This window comes from Rhinatrema bivittatum, chromosome 9 (assembly GCF_901001135.1).
Source record: "Rhinatrema bivittatum chromosome 9, aRhiBiv1.1, whole genome shotgun sequence".
In the NCBI taxonomy this organism is placed as follows: domain Eukaryota; kingdom Metazoa; phylum Chordata; class Amphibia; order Gymnophiona; family Rhinatrematidae; genus Rhinatrema; species Rhinatrema bivittatum.
Window position 1 is genome coordinate 54,503,487 of NC_042623.1, and position 19,219 is coordinate 54,522,705.

Sequence of the window (19,219 nt, forward strand, 5' to 3'; positions counted from 1 at the left end):
AGTGGAACCAAGCTTCCATAGAATAGTGTTGTAAGTAGGGTTCCCTGTGCATCAGTTCTCCTAGGACAAGCAGGATGGTAGTCCTCTCATGTGAGTGACATCATCAGATGGAGACCGGCATGGAAATGGAGATGAGCATGCCCAGTATGCCACTATCCACGTGTCCATGCGATGTCTCTTTTCTGCGGTGCTGGAGCTTGTACCCTTTTTTGCGGAAAACGTTCCACAAAGTGTGTTTTTTTTCACTTTTCTTCCTGCGCTGGGTCTCTCCAGTTCCCCGTTGGCTTTTTCATCGGTCAATGAGTTTTTTTCTCTTTTTTTCTCTTTTTTCTCTTTTCCTCTCCTTCGGTGTCCGCCATTCTTCATGTCGTCGTAGTCTTCTGCGCGTCTCATGGTGGCCTCGAGCTTCCGTCGGTGCCCCCAGACTTTGTCCTTAATGGATCCACATGAAGTCTGCATCCTGTGCCTGGGGGCATTGCACGATGTTCAGGGCTGCGAGTTGTGTGCTCAGATGATCATAAGGGCCACCGTGCCTGGCTGGACAAGCTGGAGAAGGTTTTGGGATTGGGGAAGTCCGATCCTCCCACTCCAGCATTGATGCCTTCGACGCCCAAGAACCAGGGAGAACCGCTTGTCCTTGTACCTTTGTGTCTCCTCCTCAGAGGCCTTTGGGTGAGGAGGGTGCTGGAGATCGACCCATGTTGGTTTCTTCTAAGTCCTGGACCTCTGGACCATCATCCTCGGTGTCGAGGAAAGACCCTGGCTGAGCACCAAGGAAGATCTCGGAAGCACTGCCATTCGGCCACGGCTGCCTTGCCATCGAAACGGCCATGGCGAGAAGAGGCCTCATCCCCCCTCACATCTGATGGCCCGAGGCCAACCACGCCGAGTCTGGTATCGGGCGCAGACTCTCCTCAGTGTCCCGAGGAGGAGCTGGCCTCACCCCTCTCCTCTCAGACTGCCCTTTCATTGGAGGCTTTTGAAGCTGAGCTTGAACGTTGGATGCACCTGATGGTGGAACGTGCTTTGCGAGACAGGGAGCCGGGGTTCCTGCCACTGGTGCCAGTGCCTTCTTCGGTTCCGATGCCATCTCTGATGTCGGTGCCTGCACCAATGCCAGGATCTTCGCCAATACCGGTGCCTGCACTGATGCTGGTGCTAGTGGTGCCCAGGTTGGAACCATTATTGGATCAGCTCGATGCCCTCCTTGGTGTCCTCCTGCCCCAGTTGTTGCCGGTGCCCCGTGATCCCTCAGTGACCCGTCTGGCACTGAAGCGTAGGGCATCCAAGCCAATCCCCATTGAGGACTCCTCCAGGGACGAGGGCCCATCAGTGCCCTCTGTGCCATTGGGACCCTGCGTGCCCCGGCCCACGCTGCCTGGGCTGGTGCCTGGACCCTCGGCCCCCCGTTGTCCATGGGTCTCTTGGTGCCTCAGCCCTGGGATGCGTCTAGCACTCTCTGGCCTTCCCCCCCAGGTAGTCTTGGTGAGCCTGAGGTCCCTTATGACCCTTGGCTTGACGATACCTCTGATGGCTCGTCGGTGGATTCCGATGGTCTTCCTTCTCCCTCGGACAAGTGATGTCGATCTCCACTGGAGGACCTAATATTCATGGGGTTTGTCTGCACTAAGGTGGAGACCATACCCTGTTGCGACCATCAGTCTTCGACAGCTTCGCCCCACCTACCTCTCACTACTTGCGGCGCCTCCCGCTCACCTCGGTCTACTGGCTGCCGCAGCGTCTGTTTGTCGTCCTTTCCAGTGTCCCCGGACCGGCTTTGGTGCTACCTCCCGCTATGCTCCTCCAAGGTACCTTAGGGCGCATGCTGCCCTCATCTTTATTTCCACGGCGCGAACCTCAGGGGCGTCCCCCTGATATGACGTCATGCTGCCCAGATATTTAAGCCTACGGTATTTGCTAGCTCATCGAGTTAGCAACGGTATCTCTACGAATGGGATTCGCTCTCCGTACCGAAGCTGCTCTGCCTTTCCAGCGCTATCTGGAACTCTTACACCCTTCGGGGTTTGCTAACAGGGTACCTGCTCCTCGGGGGCCTCTTCTGCTTCTTTCAGGTGCTATCAGGAAACCGGTATTCGCTCCTCGAGGGCCCATGTTCCCTGAGTCGCTGCCTGCATCTTCAAAACTTTCAACTTGGAAGACTTCACTAACAGTTTCCATCTGTGAGTACAACTACCATCTATTCCACAGTACTGCTTCACTGGAACCAGGCCCTTGCTCCTCGAGGGCCTGCCCTCTGTTCTGGGGCTAGTCCTCTTGTCTACTGGAATCTCTGTTACTGCTATGTGAGTATAATACAACTGAGTCTCTCTACTCTAAGGGATCAGGTACTCGCTCCTTGAGGGCCTGCTCTCCCTGTCTCGGAGCTTCTCCTAATTCTACCTGGGACTCTGAATGCTTCTCATTGTGTACTCATAACTCTCAGTCTCTTTCCACTACAGCACAGCCAGCAGAGGATTCGCTGTTCCAGCGTTCTGTGGGAGACCTGCCTAGCTGGGCTCAACATCCAATACTCACTACTGCCACCTCTGGTGGTTTCCAAAACTGTTTAATAAAAGATTCAAATCTGTGTTTGGGTGTCCAGAGTCTAACCTGACACAGTGGTCCCTCACGGGACTGCCCCCCGTGGGCGTGGTCAGCTGCCACAGTGTCCAAGGATCCACCCAAACATCAAAATGACAAAGTTCCTCATGAGAGGCTTCTAGGAAAAGTAAAAAGTCATGGGATAGGTGGCGATGTCCTTTCGTGGATTGCAAACTGGCTAAAAGACAGGAAACAGAGAGTAGGATTAAATGGACAATTTTCTCAGTGGAAGGGAGTGACAGTAGAGTGCCTCAGGGATCTGTATTGGGACCCTTACTTTTCAATATATTTATAAATGATCTGGAAAGAAATACGACGAGTGAGATAATCAAATTTGCAGATGACACAAAATTGTTCAGAGTAGTTAAATCACAAGCAGATTGTGATAAATTGCAGGAAGACCTTGTGAGACTGGAAAATTGGGCATCCAAATGGCAGATGAAATTTAATGTGGATAAGTGCAAGGTGATGCATATAGGGAAAAATAACCCATGCTATAATTACACAATGTTGGGTTCCATATTAGGTGCTACAACCCAAGAAAGAGATCTAGGTGTCATAGTGGATAACACATTGAAATCGTCGGTTCAGTTTGCTGCGGCAGTCAAAAAAGCAAACAGAATGTTGGGAATTATTAGAAAGGGAATGGTGAATAAAACAAAAAATGTCATAATGCCTCTGTATCGCTCCATGGTGAGACCACACCTTGAATACTGTGTACAATTCTGGTCGCCGCATCTCAAAAAAGATATAATTGCGATGGAGAAGGTACAGAGAAGGACTACCAAAATGATAAGGGGAATGGAACAACTCCCCTATGAGGAAAGACTAAAGAGGTTAGGACTTTTCAGCTTGGAGAAGAGACGACTGAGGGGGGATATGATAGAGGTGTTTAAAATCATGAGAGGTCTAGAACGGGTAGATGTGAATCGGTTATTTACTCTTTTGGATAATAGAAAGACTAGGGGGCACTCCATGAAGTTAGCATGGGGCACATTTAAAACTAATCGGAGAAAGTTCTTTTTTACTCAACGCACAATTAAACTCTGGAATTTGTTGCCAGAGGATGTGGTTAGTGCAGTTAGTATAGCTGTGTTTAAAAAAGGATTGGATAAGTTCTTGGAGGAGACGTCCATTACCTGCTATTAAGTTCACCTAGAGAATAGCCACTGCCATTAGCAATGGTAACATGGAATAGACTTAGTTTTTGGGTACTTGCCAGGTTCTTGTGGCCTGGATTGGCCACTGTTGGAAGGATGCTGGGCTTGATGGACCCGTGGTCTGACCCAGTATAGCATTTTCTTATGTTCTTATGTTCTTAATAATCATAACATACCCTTCCAACTTATGACAGAAGAGGATGCCCACCATAAAATGCTGGAGATCCTCCAGTTCATGGAAGCCCCAAAGGAGGTAGAGGCAGTCCCCGTTCATGAAATCTTTCGTGAGCCGCTTCTAAGGCTATGGGAACACCCCATCTCCCAGTGAACCTGTTTTGGAAAATTATGCATGCAGACAATGCAGCAGACTACAGGGTTTTAAAATTGTCAACTTTCCCACCAGTTGGTGGTGGTGGAGTCTGTGCTAAAGAAGGCGAAGAGGTTGTAAACTCATGCCTCAGCTCCCCCTGGCAAGCAGCATAGGGCGTGGGATGCTATGGGTAGGAGGGTGTTTCAGGATTCCATGTTGGTAGCTCGTACTGCCTCCTACCTTTTGTATATGACCCAATATACCATAATCTCTGGAAGCAGGTCCAGGAAGTTGCGGATGGCCTAGCCCAACAGCTCCAAGAGGCCCTTATATCCATTGTTCAGAAGGGCTTGGAGTGCAGAAAGTGCAGGCTACCTATGATGGCTTTGAAACAGCAGGCCGCATTGCAGCTGCCGGTATTTCTATGAGGCATCTTTGTTGGCTCCAAGCCTCGGATCTTTGTCCTGAGGTTCAGGAAAGACTGGCTGACTTACCTTGCACCGGGGATAACCTTTTTGGTGACAAGGTAAGGATGCGGTTGCACAGCTGAAGGATCACCATGAGACACTTCAGCATCTGATGACCGGCGTTTCTACTTCCCCGTCCTCTTCCAAGAGGTCCTTGAGACCATGGCCAAGGAGGCTTTTCTACAGGCCAAGAAAGTACTATCCTGCCCCTCGCTCCCGCCCACAGCAGGTCCATTCTAGGGGCAGGTCCCAGCAGCAGTGGGGCCCCAAGCCTCAGCCACCACCTCAGGCTAGCCCCGCTTCGGGGTTTTGACTGGCCTTGAGGGAGCACAAGCCAGGGGTTTCAGCCAAGAACAGAGGGCCCACCAGTCGGGGTCCGTCTCCAGTTTTTGGCGGACTGATGGCCATCCATGACTTCAGACCAAAGGGTCCTGGCTATCATCCATCACAGGTACAGGCTCAACCTTGTGGAGGCTCCGCCAGATTCAACCCCAAGTCCATTTTGGGTATATCAATAAGCAGGGGGGCACCAGATTGATCCTCCTCTGTCAGGAGGTGGTGCAGATCTGGACCTGGGCGCTGGCTGAGGGAATGCTGCTCCGGGCTGTGTACTTGGCTGGTTTGGAGAATTCCCTGGTGTACAGACTGAGCAGAACTTTCAGACCCCCGAATGAACCCTGAAGCAGGAGGTGGATCAGATCTTCCTTCTCTGAAGGATCCCAGTTGCGGATCTGTTTGCCTCTCCCTGCAATAGGAAAGTTCCCCAGTACTGCTTTCTACCAGGTCACACAGGGAACCAGCCACGGACGCCTTTGCCCTTCACTGGGTGACAGGCCTCCTGTACGCATATCCTCCACTTCCATTGGTATTGAAGGCTTTCTTGAAGCTTCGCTAGGACAAGGGGACTATGATCCTCATAGCTCCCCATTGGCCAAGACAGGTTTGATTCCTGCTTTGCGGGATCTCTCTCAGCGGGATCCGGTCTGTGTAGGGAACTGCCCCAGATCTCACGCAGGATCAGGGCAGGTTGCACCACCCCAACCTCCATGCCCTGTCACTCACAGGATAGCATATTTGGCCAGTCTGTACTCAAGAACCTCTTTCAGCTGTGAGCCCAGTTCTTCCTCCTAAGGTCCCTGGTTTCAGTTCAGACTGACCTCGCTGTTACCAACAGCACCTCTCTTGTATTGCCTGTTGGCACCTGTTTGGTGTCTGTTGGGGCCATTATTTTTCAGGGCCTGCCTGTAGCTAGGGATTTACCCACATGTGAGGACTACCATTTTGCTTGTCCTAGGAGATGTTCTCCTAGGAAAGCAGGACGTTAGTCCTCAGGAAACCCACCCTCCACCCCGCAGAGTTGAATTCCTGTAGTTTATTTTATTTTTTCGTAATCTACTTACGAGACTCCGGGTGAACACGTGAATAGTGGCATGCTGGGCATGCTCAGTGTGCCAGTCAAAGTTTCTAGAAAGTTTGACAGAGGTTTTCCGTGCAGCGGTCCATCTGATGATGTCACCCACATGTGAGGACTAACATCCTGCTGTCCTAAGAGAACACCTGTTAGAGGTAAGCAACTTCGCTTTCTTTAAATACTTTAATATTCTAACATTTTTCATGCAGTACTCAGAAAAAACACACTTTTTGCTGGATGGTGAAAAAGTTATTTATTTCATAAATAACTTTAATAAATAACTTGTTCATTAAGATGAGAGAAGAGCTGTGTCTAAGTCAGGTATTATCCAAGTTTTTGTACACATTTTTTTACCAGTACACCTGAATCCTGACCCATGCTACTCCTACTAATTTAGTCCTGGCTCTTTCTTGACCATAAATTCTGAATTGGACTAGGCTGCCCAGTGGTTTATAGGGTATGTTGCATGAAGGCTGCAAAACGGTATGGGGCAGATTTTAAAACCTGTGCGCGGGCACAGATTTGTTCGCGCAACCCGGCGAGAACAAATCTACGCCCAATTTTATAACATGCGCGCGCAGCCGCGTGCATGTTATAAAATCCAGGGTCGACGCGTGCAAGGGGGTCCACAATTGTGCAACTTGCGCGCGCCGAGCCGTGCAGCCCGCTTCCGTTCCCTCCGAGGCCGCTCTGATTTCGGAGCGGCCTTGGAGGGAACTTTCCTTACACACACACCCCCCCCCCCCGCACCTTCCCCTACCTAACCCGCCCCCAGCCCTCCCTAGAACCCCGCCCCCTTACCTTTGTTGAAGAAGTTACGCACGCCGGCCAACGGCCAGCCCGCGATCCCGGGCACAGCGGCAAATGGCCGCTGTGCCTGGAGGCTCAGGCCACACCCCGGACCGCCCATTCCCCGCCCCTTTTTGCAGCCCCGGGACATACGCACGTCCCGGAGCTTGCACGCGCCGCCGAGCCTATGCAAGATAGGCTCGGCGCACGCAGGGGCAGCTTTTCAGGGGTTACGCGCGTATCCCTTTGAAAATCTGCCCCTATGGTTTTTAGGATAACTAAAATATATAAATTAATCCTAATCTAGAGCCCCCTATATGCAAATATAATCTCATAAATATTCCTTATGGATTTCATGAAAACCTGAGCTCCTTGTGGCCAGCCCTTTAGAAATGGAGTTTGACGTCCCTGGGGTAGATCAATGTCCATTATCGGTGAGAGCAGAAGATACAGCTCTATTGTTGGGGTTTCACAAATGAGCCAGGTTTTTACAGTATTCAAAATGAATTGAATATATGTAAAATAAGGTTTCTAACAGTTGATCTGAATCGTGTTAATTTCCATGTGCGCTGGTTAACAAGAAATCCCTATCCAGATCGGAATCTGGAGGATCAGTTTCCTGTCTCTGGACTGTGCTGATGAGACCAGATGGCAGGGTATTAACCCCCTACCCCTCCATAGAGTGGCCATAATAGTAACATTTTCTTGTCCACAATGAGCTGGGAAGGCAGGGTATTAGCGCCTGGTATTATAAGGTTCTCAAGCTCTTTCAAAAGGCCAAGAAAGAAACATCCTTAGCTCATGACTCAGAATGTACCATTGATCTCTTGCTAAAAGGCTTAGCCAATTCATTCCAGTTGGGCTGTAATTTGATATTTGAAATCTAGCATAAAGGAATGTGAAACTCCCTCGCTGATACACTCCAAGCACCATCACACTGACCACCAATGCTCCCTAAGGTATGCAGTAGACTGCCAACACCTTTCTTCTGCCGGGCGTGCTCCAGCTATCCAGCAGTTTAAACTTTACAGGCCTGGCAGCTCCCTCAGACCTAACACGTTATAAAACTGCAGGACAACTGGAGCACATCAGGCGGGGAGAAAGGTATCAGCGGTCTCCCATGCATCTTAAAAGAAATGTTGCTCACCACTATTCCAGTACTGTAACTTTGTAAAGAAGTATTTGTACTCACAAATGTGTTTGAAACTATTATATGCAATGTAAATGTATTAGCATCGCAGTTTTACATTGTATACACTATTTACATGTTACTTTGAAGCATTCTGTTGTTTTTATTTTAGCTACGACAATCTCTTGATGTTTGGAAAATTTATGTTGCTGTAATTTTTTCTATATATCCAACCCTATTTTGCATTACAAAATGTGGAGGTGCATTCCCGAGAATATCCAGCGAGATACCTCAATAGCGCTCGTATACAATACAAAATTATTTCCCACAGGATATGTTGTTGTAGAACACTATTTTCAGTTATTTTATCAGCTTCATATTCATTTTATTTTTTTTGTCTTAATAAAGTTATGTTATAGCAAATGTCAGTTTCTTTATAGTGTGTCTCAATTCCATAAATTAAATTTTAGGTTCATAAAAGTAAATTGCAACATAGCAAAATTCTGTTAAGAGAGTTTAGAATATCTGTCTCCAAATTTCTGCAACTGACCAGCATAATTTAGGCTTGTTGCTCTAGTATATTATAAAATACACTTTGCATAGTTTGAAAATATATATACGCTTTTAAGCAGGTTTGGTGTATTTTCAACGTCTTGAAGTTCCATTTTCATTTGAGTCTCTGGATTCCTTGCAGGCTGTGCTTTTTTACTGGTCCATTTCAAGAGTTATGCAAAAGTAAAGCTCTACTTGAGCTTTTGAGACAATGGAACAGATGGAAAGAAAGGTCTTTTAGTCTGGAAAGCTCAGTAACCACCACTAATGTTCCCTCTCTTTTTATTAGCACAGTTATAATATGAATGAGGTTTTATATCTCCAATTTTATTGCTTGATGTTTTGAGAGGAATGATGTTGTTTCTGTTTTTCCATTGTTGCACTGCATAACACAGTTGGGCTTGTGGTTTCCAATTCAGTTTTTGTTGGCACATTTCTATTCTGTATTAGATAAGGGGCTGTCTGTATCTTAAAAGTCCAATTCTTGTGAACTCTAATTCTTGCTTTTACACCATTATGGTTCCTCATTTCTATTTTAAACGCAAGTTTGCTCTTTATTAATTTCACTTGCCTACAGAAAGCAATTTTGAATGTTCTTGCAAAAAATCTTTTTTTCATTCACATATTTTATTGTAACTGCTGTTAGTAAATTAGGTGGTAGGGATTAGCTGATGCTTCCTCTAAGGATTGGGTTGCTGTGAGCATACATTTTATAGGCTTTTTGCATCAAAGAAAGTAGTGCTCACAGGGTAAATTAGGAGGGTGTATTGTGTCCCAGGGCACATAGCAGCAGCAAATTTTCTGGTGCACCATCAACTTCAACAGTCACCCCAGGCCCCTGTGTCTCACTAAACGAGCCTTTAGGCCTCTAAACAATTTTGGCCTTTGAGAAGCTGCTGCATACAAAAACTATTGTAGACGAAGATTTTTCATCGTTATCTTTGTGCTTATTGACAGTTCAACAGTATTAAATGTTAGCTGACTTGTAATGGGATTTGAGTTTAACTCATCCCATCAAAAACCCATCATTAGAAACAAAATCCCTTTCCAGCAATTATTTTTCTGCTGCCACATATTGCTACTTCTGACTTCTACCTTCCAAAAAGGTATGTGTCTGAAAAATTATTTTTTATGACACTATTGCATTCTTGGCATTTTTTTTTTTAACCAATAGGTGGAACAAAAATGCCTGTAACACAATACATATTAGCCTTCCTATGTAGAAGACATTTATTTGAATGGTTTAGAATTATTTTTTTTCATAAGTCAAATTACATGCATTCATTTTTAGTCTTCTAACTGCACTTTTCTAGTTTTACAACCAAAATATTGAATATGCAGTAAATGTTTTATTTTCTCTTGGAAAGCACAGAGCATTTCACCTTGATAAATATCCATGGGGTTTCTCTTTCACCTTTGCTGCATTTTATCTGAAGTTTTGTCATTTCCGAGAAAAGATCGAAAAAAACCAAATGTTATGTCTGTGTACCCTTGGGCTGAGGCAAGATTGGCTCAGTTTCTCACCATCAACAGGTGGACCCAGGTGAAGCAGAGACTGGTCAAGACCTTCACCTATACCAGCCCACATTCCCCTCAGGTTGAGCCTTTGGGTGCCGAGGACAGCAGGACTTAGGCGAGGGTCTCTGCTGATGACTGGAGATGTGGTCCGAGGTCAGGTGAAGGTCATAGGCAAGCAGCGAGTAGATGCGTTGATATCTGGGCAAGGGTCAGAGGCAGGCAGAGGTCAAACTAGGTATCCATCCAAGGGAGAAGAAGAGGAATGGATAGGGTTGAGGCAGACAGGCAAGGCGAGTAGGTTGAGCCGACAGAGACGAAGATTGGAACAGGCTGAAGACAAGACTGGAACAGGCTTAGGAAGCAACACATACTATACTCGGTAGCAGGACCTATTGCTGAGGCAGTGAGAGAAATACAGAGCCCTTTATAGGGCTAGATGTGTGAAGTAATCAGGAAGTGCCTTGGGGCTTTCCCACCATGGGCCCTTTAAATACAGTGATGGGCCTGCCTAAGGAAGAGCGTGGCTAGTTGGGGCTGGCGGCATCCTGCCACACGGTAAGCCGGCAGTGCCTCGCCACATCAGGGAGTGGCATCTTGCTGTGTGGAGGGCTGGCGGCGTCCTGCCATGTTGGGAGGCAGCGGGGACAGCCTGGCCGGGGAGGTAAGAGCAGCGGTTCACTGGAGCAGCTGCGGACTGCCGAATGCAACAACAAATCCATCCTGACCTATGTTGGAGCAAGAGAAGCTGATGTCATGTCCAGCTTTTAAAAAATGTAAACCAGAAGCAAAATAAAAATGGAAGCTCAGAATAGGATAAGAGACAAACTGTGTCTTAAAGGAATTCCAACATTTCTTTCATTAAAGAACCACGCAGATGGGCTCAAAAGTCTACTTCCCAGATATCCAGATAGCCTCAGTGCACAGATAACAGAGATAATTAGTTTTACAAATATAGAAGGGTTAAAACAGCTTTAATGAGAGAAAGGGAGCAAGGAGTTTATGTACCGGTCTGTCATTTGTTAATCTGAACTTTAAATCACAGTCTTCATCTCTCATGCTCTGATTTTTAAAATAAGAGTGGCATCTGCTTTTTTTTTATTAAGAAGTTGGGAGTTTGAGAAGCAGCAGGGAAAATTGGTGCTGCTTGCTTTAAAAGAAAACAAACAAAACCTGTTAGAAATTTTAAAAAACACATTTAGAAACTTTAATTACATGTATTAGTATGGAAACAATGCTCATTTACTCAGCATGGGATAAAATAAAACACAGTAGCAGTAAAATTGTTTTCTTCCCAAGTATATAATACAGTCCCTGGTGCCACAATTATCCTAACACCGTCTAGACTCCACACCTAAACAATTCCATTTAATGGAGGGACAAAGCCTCTTTTAACATTTTCTTTTATGCACTGAGAGCTTGAGAAGGCTGGCAGATGCTTCCATTCTAGACTAAAATGAAAGGTGCAAATGGACATTGTAGGTGTCCAGTTGTATTCTTCCCTATTTCTTCTTCTCCACTCTTAATCCTTTCCAGCAACTTCTTGATCAGAGTGCAAAAATTGTACAGCTTCATACGGAATTTTTCTAATGCCAGCCAGCAGGAGACACTATTGAAAGGCTTCCTGGTGCCTCCCATTCAGAAGCTGTGCCTCCTTAGGACTAGCTGTCACAGATTTTGTAGCTCCTATTAGGCATTGGAGTTCATGGCATGGGTATCTATGGCCACTGGACAATACCATCAAAGCCTGTTCTGAAAGCTGACTTGGTAGGAGGTAAGGTCAATAAGCCAGCTACTGGCCATTGCTCATATGTACATCAGCAATTGGTAGTTGTTTTCCAGATATTCTGATAAGCTAGAAAGAAGAAGGATCTATCAAAATACAGTCCTTCCCTCCCTTGCCACGCAAAACCGTGTATACTAACAACAACTAAAAAATGTGTAAAACTGATGTTATAATCAGATCAGCTTAGCCAAGCTCTGATTTCTGTATACTTTATGAAGGGCACTGCCTTTATTTTGAACAAAAATGTTATTGACTCGGTAAATTTCCTTACACCAAATGCACTAACTCTCACCAATCTCCTTTTTCTATTTGCAGGGAGGGGAAAGTGGAGGATTTTCTTCCTGCTCTTTTTGTGGCTACTGCAGGGCTTCCAAACCTGTCCTGGTTACCCCACAGCTGGGTTTTCAGGATATTCACCATGAATATGCATGAGATCAACTTTGCATATTCATTGGTGATAAGGGTATAGGTATATACTCTGGCATCCGCTGACAGTTAAGACTTGTGCTTTAAAACAACCGACTCCATGAACCTGCAGATTTTTCATGGTTTTGACGAATTGGTTGGGCAATCTCTTTCAAAAAGATTTGTCCAGCTCTAGTTTTGTGAAAGGTCAAAGGTTGATTGTCTTCCAGAAAGGCTTATATCCCTAAAGAGCATGTGTTAATATGATTGATCTGGACTTAAAATTTACAATTTAAATGCTTAATTTTAATTCTGAACAGAAAAATTTGATTAGAACAAAAATATATAATTTGAGTGATGAGAAGAATTTACCATGAAGAAACAGTTTCTAGAATGTAGTGAAACTAATATCAACCTAACTACAATACAAAAAAAAAATCAAAAGGCTAAATAATCAAATATACATATACTCAACAAACTATAAAAACAATAAAACAATAATGTTAGTAATGTAAAAACAAATGTATCGGCACTATTATAATATCAATGATATATTTAAGTTGTGTAATTTATTAATTTCAATAAAGCAATGGCCAAGGTACACTCTAAAGGTCATGATTAAATCGGAAAATGAGGTTTGTAACATCATTTGGACAAAAGAAAACAGGGGCAGATGCCTAGAACTCAAAGCTAACAAAGAAAGCCTAAGATTGCAATCATAGCTATTTCTAATTTGCTTAGCTTTGGGTGGTTGGACAGCTCCATGTCAGAAGGGACAGGCAGAGCTAATCCTAGGTTTGCCCAGACTGCAAGAATGTCTGGCAATCTTCTATTCTTAGAGACATTGAGGCCAATATTCAGCACTACTTTGCCGGATAAGTAGTGGCTTATCTGGCAAGTGGCAGCTGCTGAATATCAGGCTATGTTTAGCAGTCGCCACATAGCCAGATAAGCCCCTTATCTAGCTAAGTAGTTAGCCGGATATCTAGTGGGCAGATCGGGATGGCACTACTCATCCGACTAACTTAGCTGGATAAGTGCCAATGTCTGGACTTATCCAATTAAGTTAATCAGATAAGTTAGACCTGCGATAGAGCAGGTTTAACTTATCCGGATATAGTTTATCCTGCTAAGATGCACCAAATACTGGGATATTCATCAGCATGGCTGAATATCTCAGTATTTGGGTTTACAAGGTCAAAGATCCAATGAGGTAAATCCAGAACTGGCTCAGCTTGACCCTAGTGACAAAGATTCATCTTGTCATTTTATTCTAGCAGTGCTCCCAGTTTTTGATCCTGGCACAAGAATGTACATTGAGCCAAAAAAACTTCCATTCAGAAAATTTTGTGTGTGAATTGAAATACAAGAGGTGAAAAGTAGACTACCACTTTGTTCGCTGGAAACATTTGTCCCAGAATTTCTAGAAAGCAGAAATGAGCAGGCAGAAACCTGATTTAGCTTTCTAGGAATAGCATAAAAAAAATGAAAGATTATTTATATCATGTTATATATTCATGGTTCATTTAATGACCTCCGGTTTTCGCATTTAAAAGAAATAGGAACCTCCGCGAGCAACTGGGTTCGGCTGTACTTCCTATAGTAAGCGCACCCTTTTTAGGTGGACAGCATTCTCCTTGTGGAACATGTAGTGTATGCCCACATGGCCATGTTTGAGCATTCCAATCTTCCCAAATGTTGTCACATTCCAGGAATATTTAACTGTGAAACGGCCCTAGATATTTATGGGATTACATACCCATATCAGTTACTTTATATTGGGCAGATTAAGAGGGGTGTTTGGACTCATATTGTGCAGCAGAAAGTTGTATCCATACTCTGAAGGCTCAAACCCCTTTAGTAAAACGTTGACTTTCACATCAACATCACCTCGAGGATTTGAAATTTTTTGTGATTTGTAGGGTTACACTTCACATAACTTGTGCTCTTATACAGAAATAACAATGATTCATTCACTCTTGAGGTACGCAAAGCCCCAAAGGCCTTAATCAAGATTTAGAATGGGTTTCTTTATTGTAAACATAATATTGTATTGGCACCGTGGCAGACGTTTGGGTGCCAATTTCTGATTGGATGTGGTTCCTTTTTTGTGTGACGTAACTTAGCGCCATTTAGTCTTTACTCTGCGTTTCAGCTCATGTGGCTTTGTAATCGCAAGAGCGTGTGCACAGCGTTTCTCATTGTGTCAATATCTTGTTTGCATCACGGTATGTTGCATCACAATATATTGGCTGCATGATTTGCCTAAAAATCATTTCCTCATCCTCATTCTGGCCGATGCAATATCGGCGCACGAAAAATGGGCACTCGGGATTGAGCGCCTGCTTTCATAACGGGCGCCCATCCGCCTCTCCTGAGCGCTCAGTGCAGTAGGCAAATGAGCCACTGCATTAAAAAGGAGATGCTAGAGGAAACTGTGTGTCCCTGGAGTCTCCTCGGCATCAGGCGCCCAGGAGAAATGGCTGTGCATGGGATAGGAAAACAGGCACTCGTAAACTGAGCGTCCATTTTCCTAACCTGACCGCCGGCAAGACATTTTTTTTTTTACTTTACTCCTTTTTTCGGTTTTTCTGAGTTAATATCGCCATGATATTAAATCGCAGGAACTACAAAAAAGCAGTATTTTCTGCTTTTCTGTTAACTTTAGGGGCTCCTCAAGACTTAACACCTGCTCCGGGACACATTTATTTTTTACATAAGTGGATAATAGCCTCATCAGCATAAATTTACATGTGATGAGCGCCATTAGCTACGCACTGGTCTCGACACGCATTTTGGATGTGCTAATCCCCTTGTGGCATAAGGGGTTATGTAAGCGAGTCCAAAACACACATCCAACTCGGATTAACCAGTGCATTAGTCTTGAGTGTATGGTATTGCATCGGCCTGACTGAGGGTGACAGAGTATCCTGCATGGCAAGACTATTTGGGAAATGAATAATTTTTTTATTGGAAATTTTGAATTCTGACATTTTTTTCAGTGGACAAGCAAGATGGACACAAGTGGTGATGAGGTCAAATGATATTAGTAGCCCATTTTGGGCCCAACAAATATAGTTTCCATGGCTCAAATAGCTAGCAGTTCATCAAAACTACAGATATTCCAATCTCTCCTCACACAGCACAATGGGAATCTCTTACCTCTGAACCTTCTGTCTTTGGCTTTGACAGCCTGGAAGTTGATAACCAATTAGTTGTATCTATGCATTTACCTACTGAGATTAAGAATTTACTTCAAGAAAACTCTCCACTGGGAAATTGTACAACTTAAATAGAAAAGATGTACTAATTGGTGTTCATGTCAAAGTAAAACCATTTTAAGTGTTCTCTCTCCTATTATAATATCTCTCAAGCTGGAATTCAAGAGATTCAAAGTTAAACTTGGTCAGATTTCACCTTAATGCTATAGTGGTATACAATGAACAGTGGAAAGATGTTCCCACTTTCCACCAATCTACAGTCGCCAGGTTCATGAAAAGTCTCACACACCTATTATCTCCATTAAAAGATCTTCCAGGGGCCATGGGATCTGAATGTAGTTCTGCTCAGCTCTTGAAGCCACCTTTGGAGTGTTTAGCAACAGCACTCTTGAAATTCCTGTCTTGGAAAAATGTATTCTTGATAGCCATTACTTAGGCCAGATGGGTAGGTGAATTACAAGCACTGGTCTGTTACCCTTCGTACACCCTGTTCTTTTACAACTCAGCAGTTTTGAAAAAGAAAACATCATAAATTTCTACCAAAGGTGATTTCTCAATTTCATCTGAATGATTCCATTGTGCAATTAGCATTCTTTCCAAGAACACACACCGATGAGGGCAGACAGGCTCTGCATACACTGGACTGCAGATGAGCCCTGCTTTTCTATATGGAAAGGACACAGCTCCACAGGGAATCCTGCCAATTGTTCCTTTCCTTCAATCCAACAAAACCTGGCATTACAAGAAAACAAATTCTTTCAACCCAGACCTCTAAATACTAAACAAAGGAGACACTTTATCAAACTATGAAACAGCAGTCTTAAAACAAATTCTTAAAACAAACTGTAGAAAGTATTTATTCCTTCAACATACAAACAAGCTGTGGAATATATCACCAGAGGATGTGGTGAAGGCAACTAGAATAGCAGAGTAAAAAATGTTTCTGGAAGAAAAGTCCATAGAACATTGTTAGCCAGGTAGACTAGAGAAAGTCATTGCTATCCCTGGGAATGAGTATCAAGAAATAGATCAACTTTTTCTGATCCAGTCTGACCCAGCATGGCATTATTATTATTATTTTTTTTTTAAATAATTTTTTATTGAAGCAGCTTTGAAAAACAACAGGTAACGGCTATCCTTGCAAGTACCGCTCGTTAAAAAAAATAGTATTAACTGAACATGAACTGCTTCACTTATTTTCAACAGTTTAATGTCACTAGCAACAACTTTTTCACATTCTTACCCATCCATTCTTTCTTGCTGAAAGCTAATATAGAATGCAGAAGTCAGATTCTCTGTTGGGCTGCAGCGTGGCATTTCTAATGTTCTTATCATCACTTGACTGCATCACTTACCGCTACAGTAGAGCAGGACCACATCTTGAGAATAAGGTAAAGGCCCAGCAAGTGAGGGCCACCGCAGCTTCTTCAGCACATCTTTGCCCTGCATCCATTACAAGATATTTGCAAGGCTGCCACATGGTTCTTCATCCATACCTTCACTACTTATTATTGCATGGAAAATGCTTTGTGTTCAAGAGAGCAGCTTTAGACAGGCAGCTCTTCAAAGTTTATTTAATTAAACCTTCAACTCTACCCTCTGTCCACTGTTGTCATGGGTTACATTGATCCAATACTTACACAGACTAAAAACAAGATAATCATCTGCAACCCTCAGCTTTGGAGTCCCCAGTTGTGTGGCTGATAGCCTCCTGCTTGTCCGCAGAGGAAGCAAAGTTGCTAAGATGTAACAGACCACGCCCCCTGGCCCGCCCCTTTTAGCTGGCCCGGCACTTCTGTGCATATCGGGGGTTATGCGCGTGGCCAGGCCCTTTCGAAAATGCCAGACAAGCACGTAATCCCCGAATTTTATGTGCGCGGGCCTTTTAAAATTTGCCCGTTTGCTTTTTTCTTTCCCTGGACTTTTAAAATGCACCTGCTGTATAAACTGTGAATATTTACTGACCAGCACTTCAATAAATTACAAAATATGCAACAAAGAGATGAATATATATTTTGAGACTTTAAAACATCTAAATAATTTGGGAAAAGAAACCCTACCTCATTCAAATAATGGCAGTTTTTCTAAAATGTGGACAGGAATCAGTCTTGGTTATGTGAGTGCCACCGAATTTACTAAGTTATATAGAAATCAAGTAGGGCAGAGTTCTAGAAATCCTCTTGACACTGGAAAAAACTCATTCTTTGCAATTTATGGCACATTTTACTGGAGCAATATGAGAATAATCCAAAGATGTATTTTGTTGTAGAAGAGTCTGTGATATTGTAACTTTAAGAGATTTTTGAGACTTACTATGTGACATTAGCCTGCTCTCAGATTGGAAAGACAGATATTCCACAAACTGATGCTATCTGAAATAAACTTGTATTATACTAATCTGTAAAATGTTGGCTGAGAGTATGGAAAAAGCATAGGGTGTAATCATCACAGGGGTGTGCTGTCATTTGAATATGATCTGAAAAAGCTGAGATTTGGTGGATATTTTTTTGTGTGTGTTGTTTTCGAATGAAATGACAGAAAAAAAATGTTCAGTTTTTCGATTTTAGTCTGTGCTAAAGCCAGAATCAAGGAGGCGTGGTCAATGGCAGCCGGGGTCAGGTTCCGAGGATCAGTCAGAGGGAAGTCAGCCAAAGCAGGAGTCAGATACCAGGAATCAGTCCGAGAGTAGTCAACGAAGCAGGGGTCAGGTTCCAGAGGTCAGACGGGGTCACGAAGGCAGGCAAAGGTCAGAATCCAGGCAGTGATCAGAATGGTCAATGAAGCAGGCAGAGGTCAGTACCAGAGAGTCAGTCCGAAGGTACTACCTGGGGAGACAGGGACAGACAGAAGCTGGAACAGGAGAATGCTGGAACAAGGCTGGAACAAGACTGAAACAAGACTGTGAATGCAGAGGCAAACTAGTACACATACAGTGCCAACCCAATTGCCAAGGCAAAGAAATGCAGGCAGGAGCTTCCTTAAGTTGTACACTCAATCAAGGCGCGCCACGGAGCTAGGACACACCCCTGGGCAGTCCGCGCGTGCGTAGGAGCGTGGCCGATGCCACGGAGGACGCTGAACTCCGGAGTGAGGCCTGGTGCGCAGTGGAAGGCCCGGCAACCGCCGCCACGGGACGCCGAGGCCTGGAGGAGCTCGCAGCTGCCGCTGGGGAGGCCAACCCGTGACCTGCAGAGGAGCTAGCGAGGTGAGCAGGCCCGTGCGCGGGCCGAGCGCGGACAGGGTGTGCAACAACATCGAAACAACACAACCCAAAAGATTTTGCTGTGCATACCCCTAACACTGTAAGCAAATTAGGATTAAGCAAGACTTTTATTTGTTAAACCCGTGAATAGAAATTCAGCTTTCTTTGGGGAAAAATAAAACATCTGACCTGCAGATGTTGAAATTCATTCAAGCCTTTAAAACCAGGATAGACATGGAAGTGCCCAGAGTTTTTCCTAACTAACATGGCACAGCAGAATTATCCACTTGCACACTGTAGTGACTGCAAAGCTGAGGGTCTTCAGCAAATTCTTACTTGACTGCCGGTGCCAACGTAACAGCAGACTGGTGGCACAGATCTGTATTTCCTGTTTAAACTAAATAGTTGTGCCAAATTTTTCTTTTATCCCAAAAAGCAGTTAATTTAATAATAGAAAAAAAGAAATTATTAAATGTTCACAGTTAGTATACTTTGTTTATATTTAACATTAGAATTAATTTAAATGTTTTTAAATAAATAAGTATAGTACTTGTATAACGTTAGTATTGTATGTGCCTAGAAAGTCCAGGATTAAATATACTTCCAGTATGCTATGTCTCATAGTCGAATTAGTATATGTGTTTTTATATTGTACTTATCCTACATTTTTA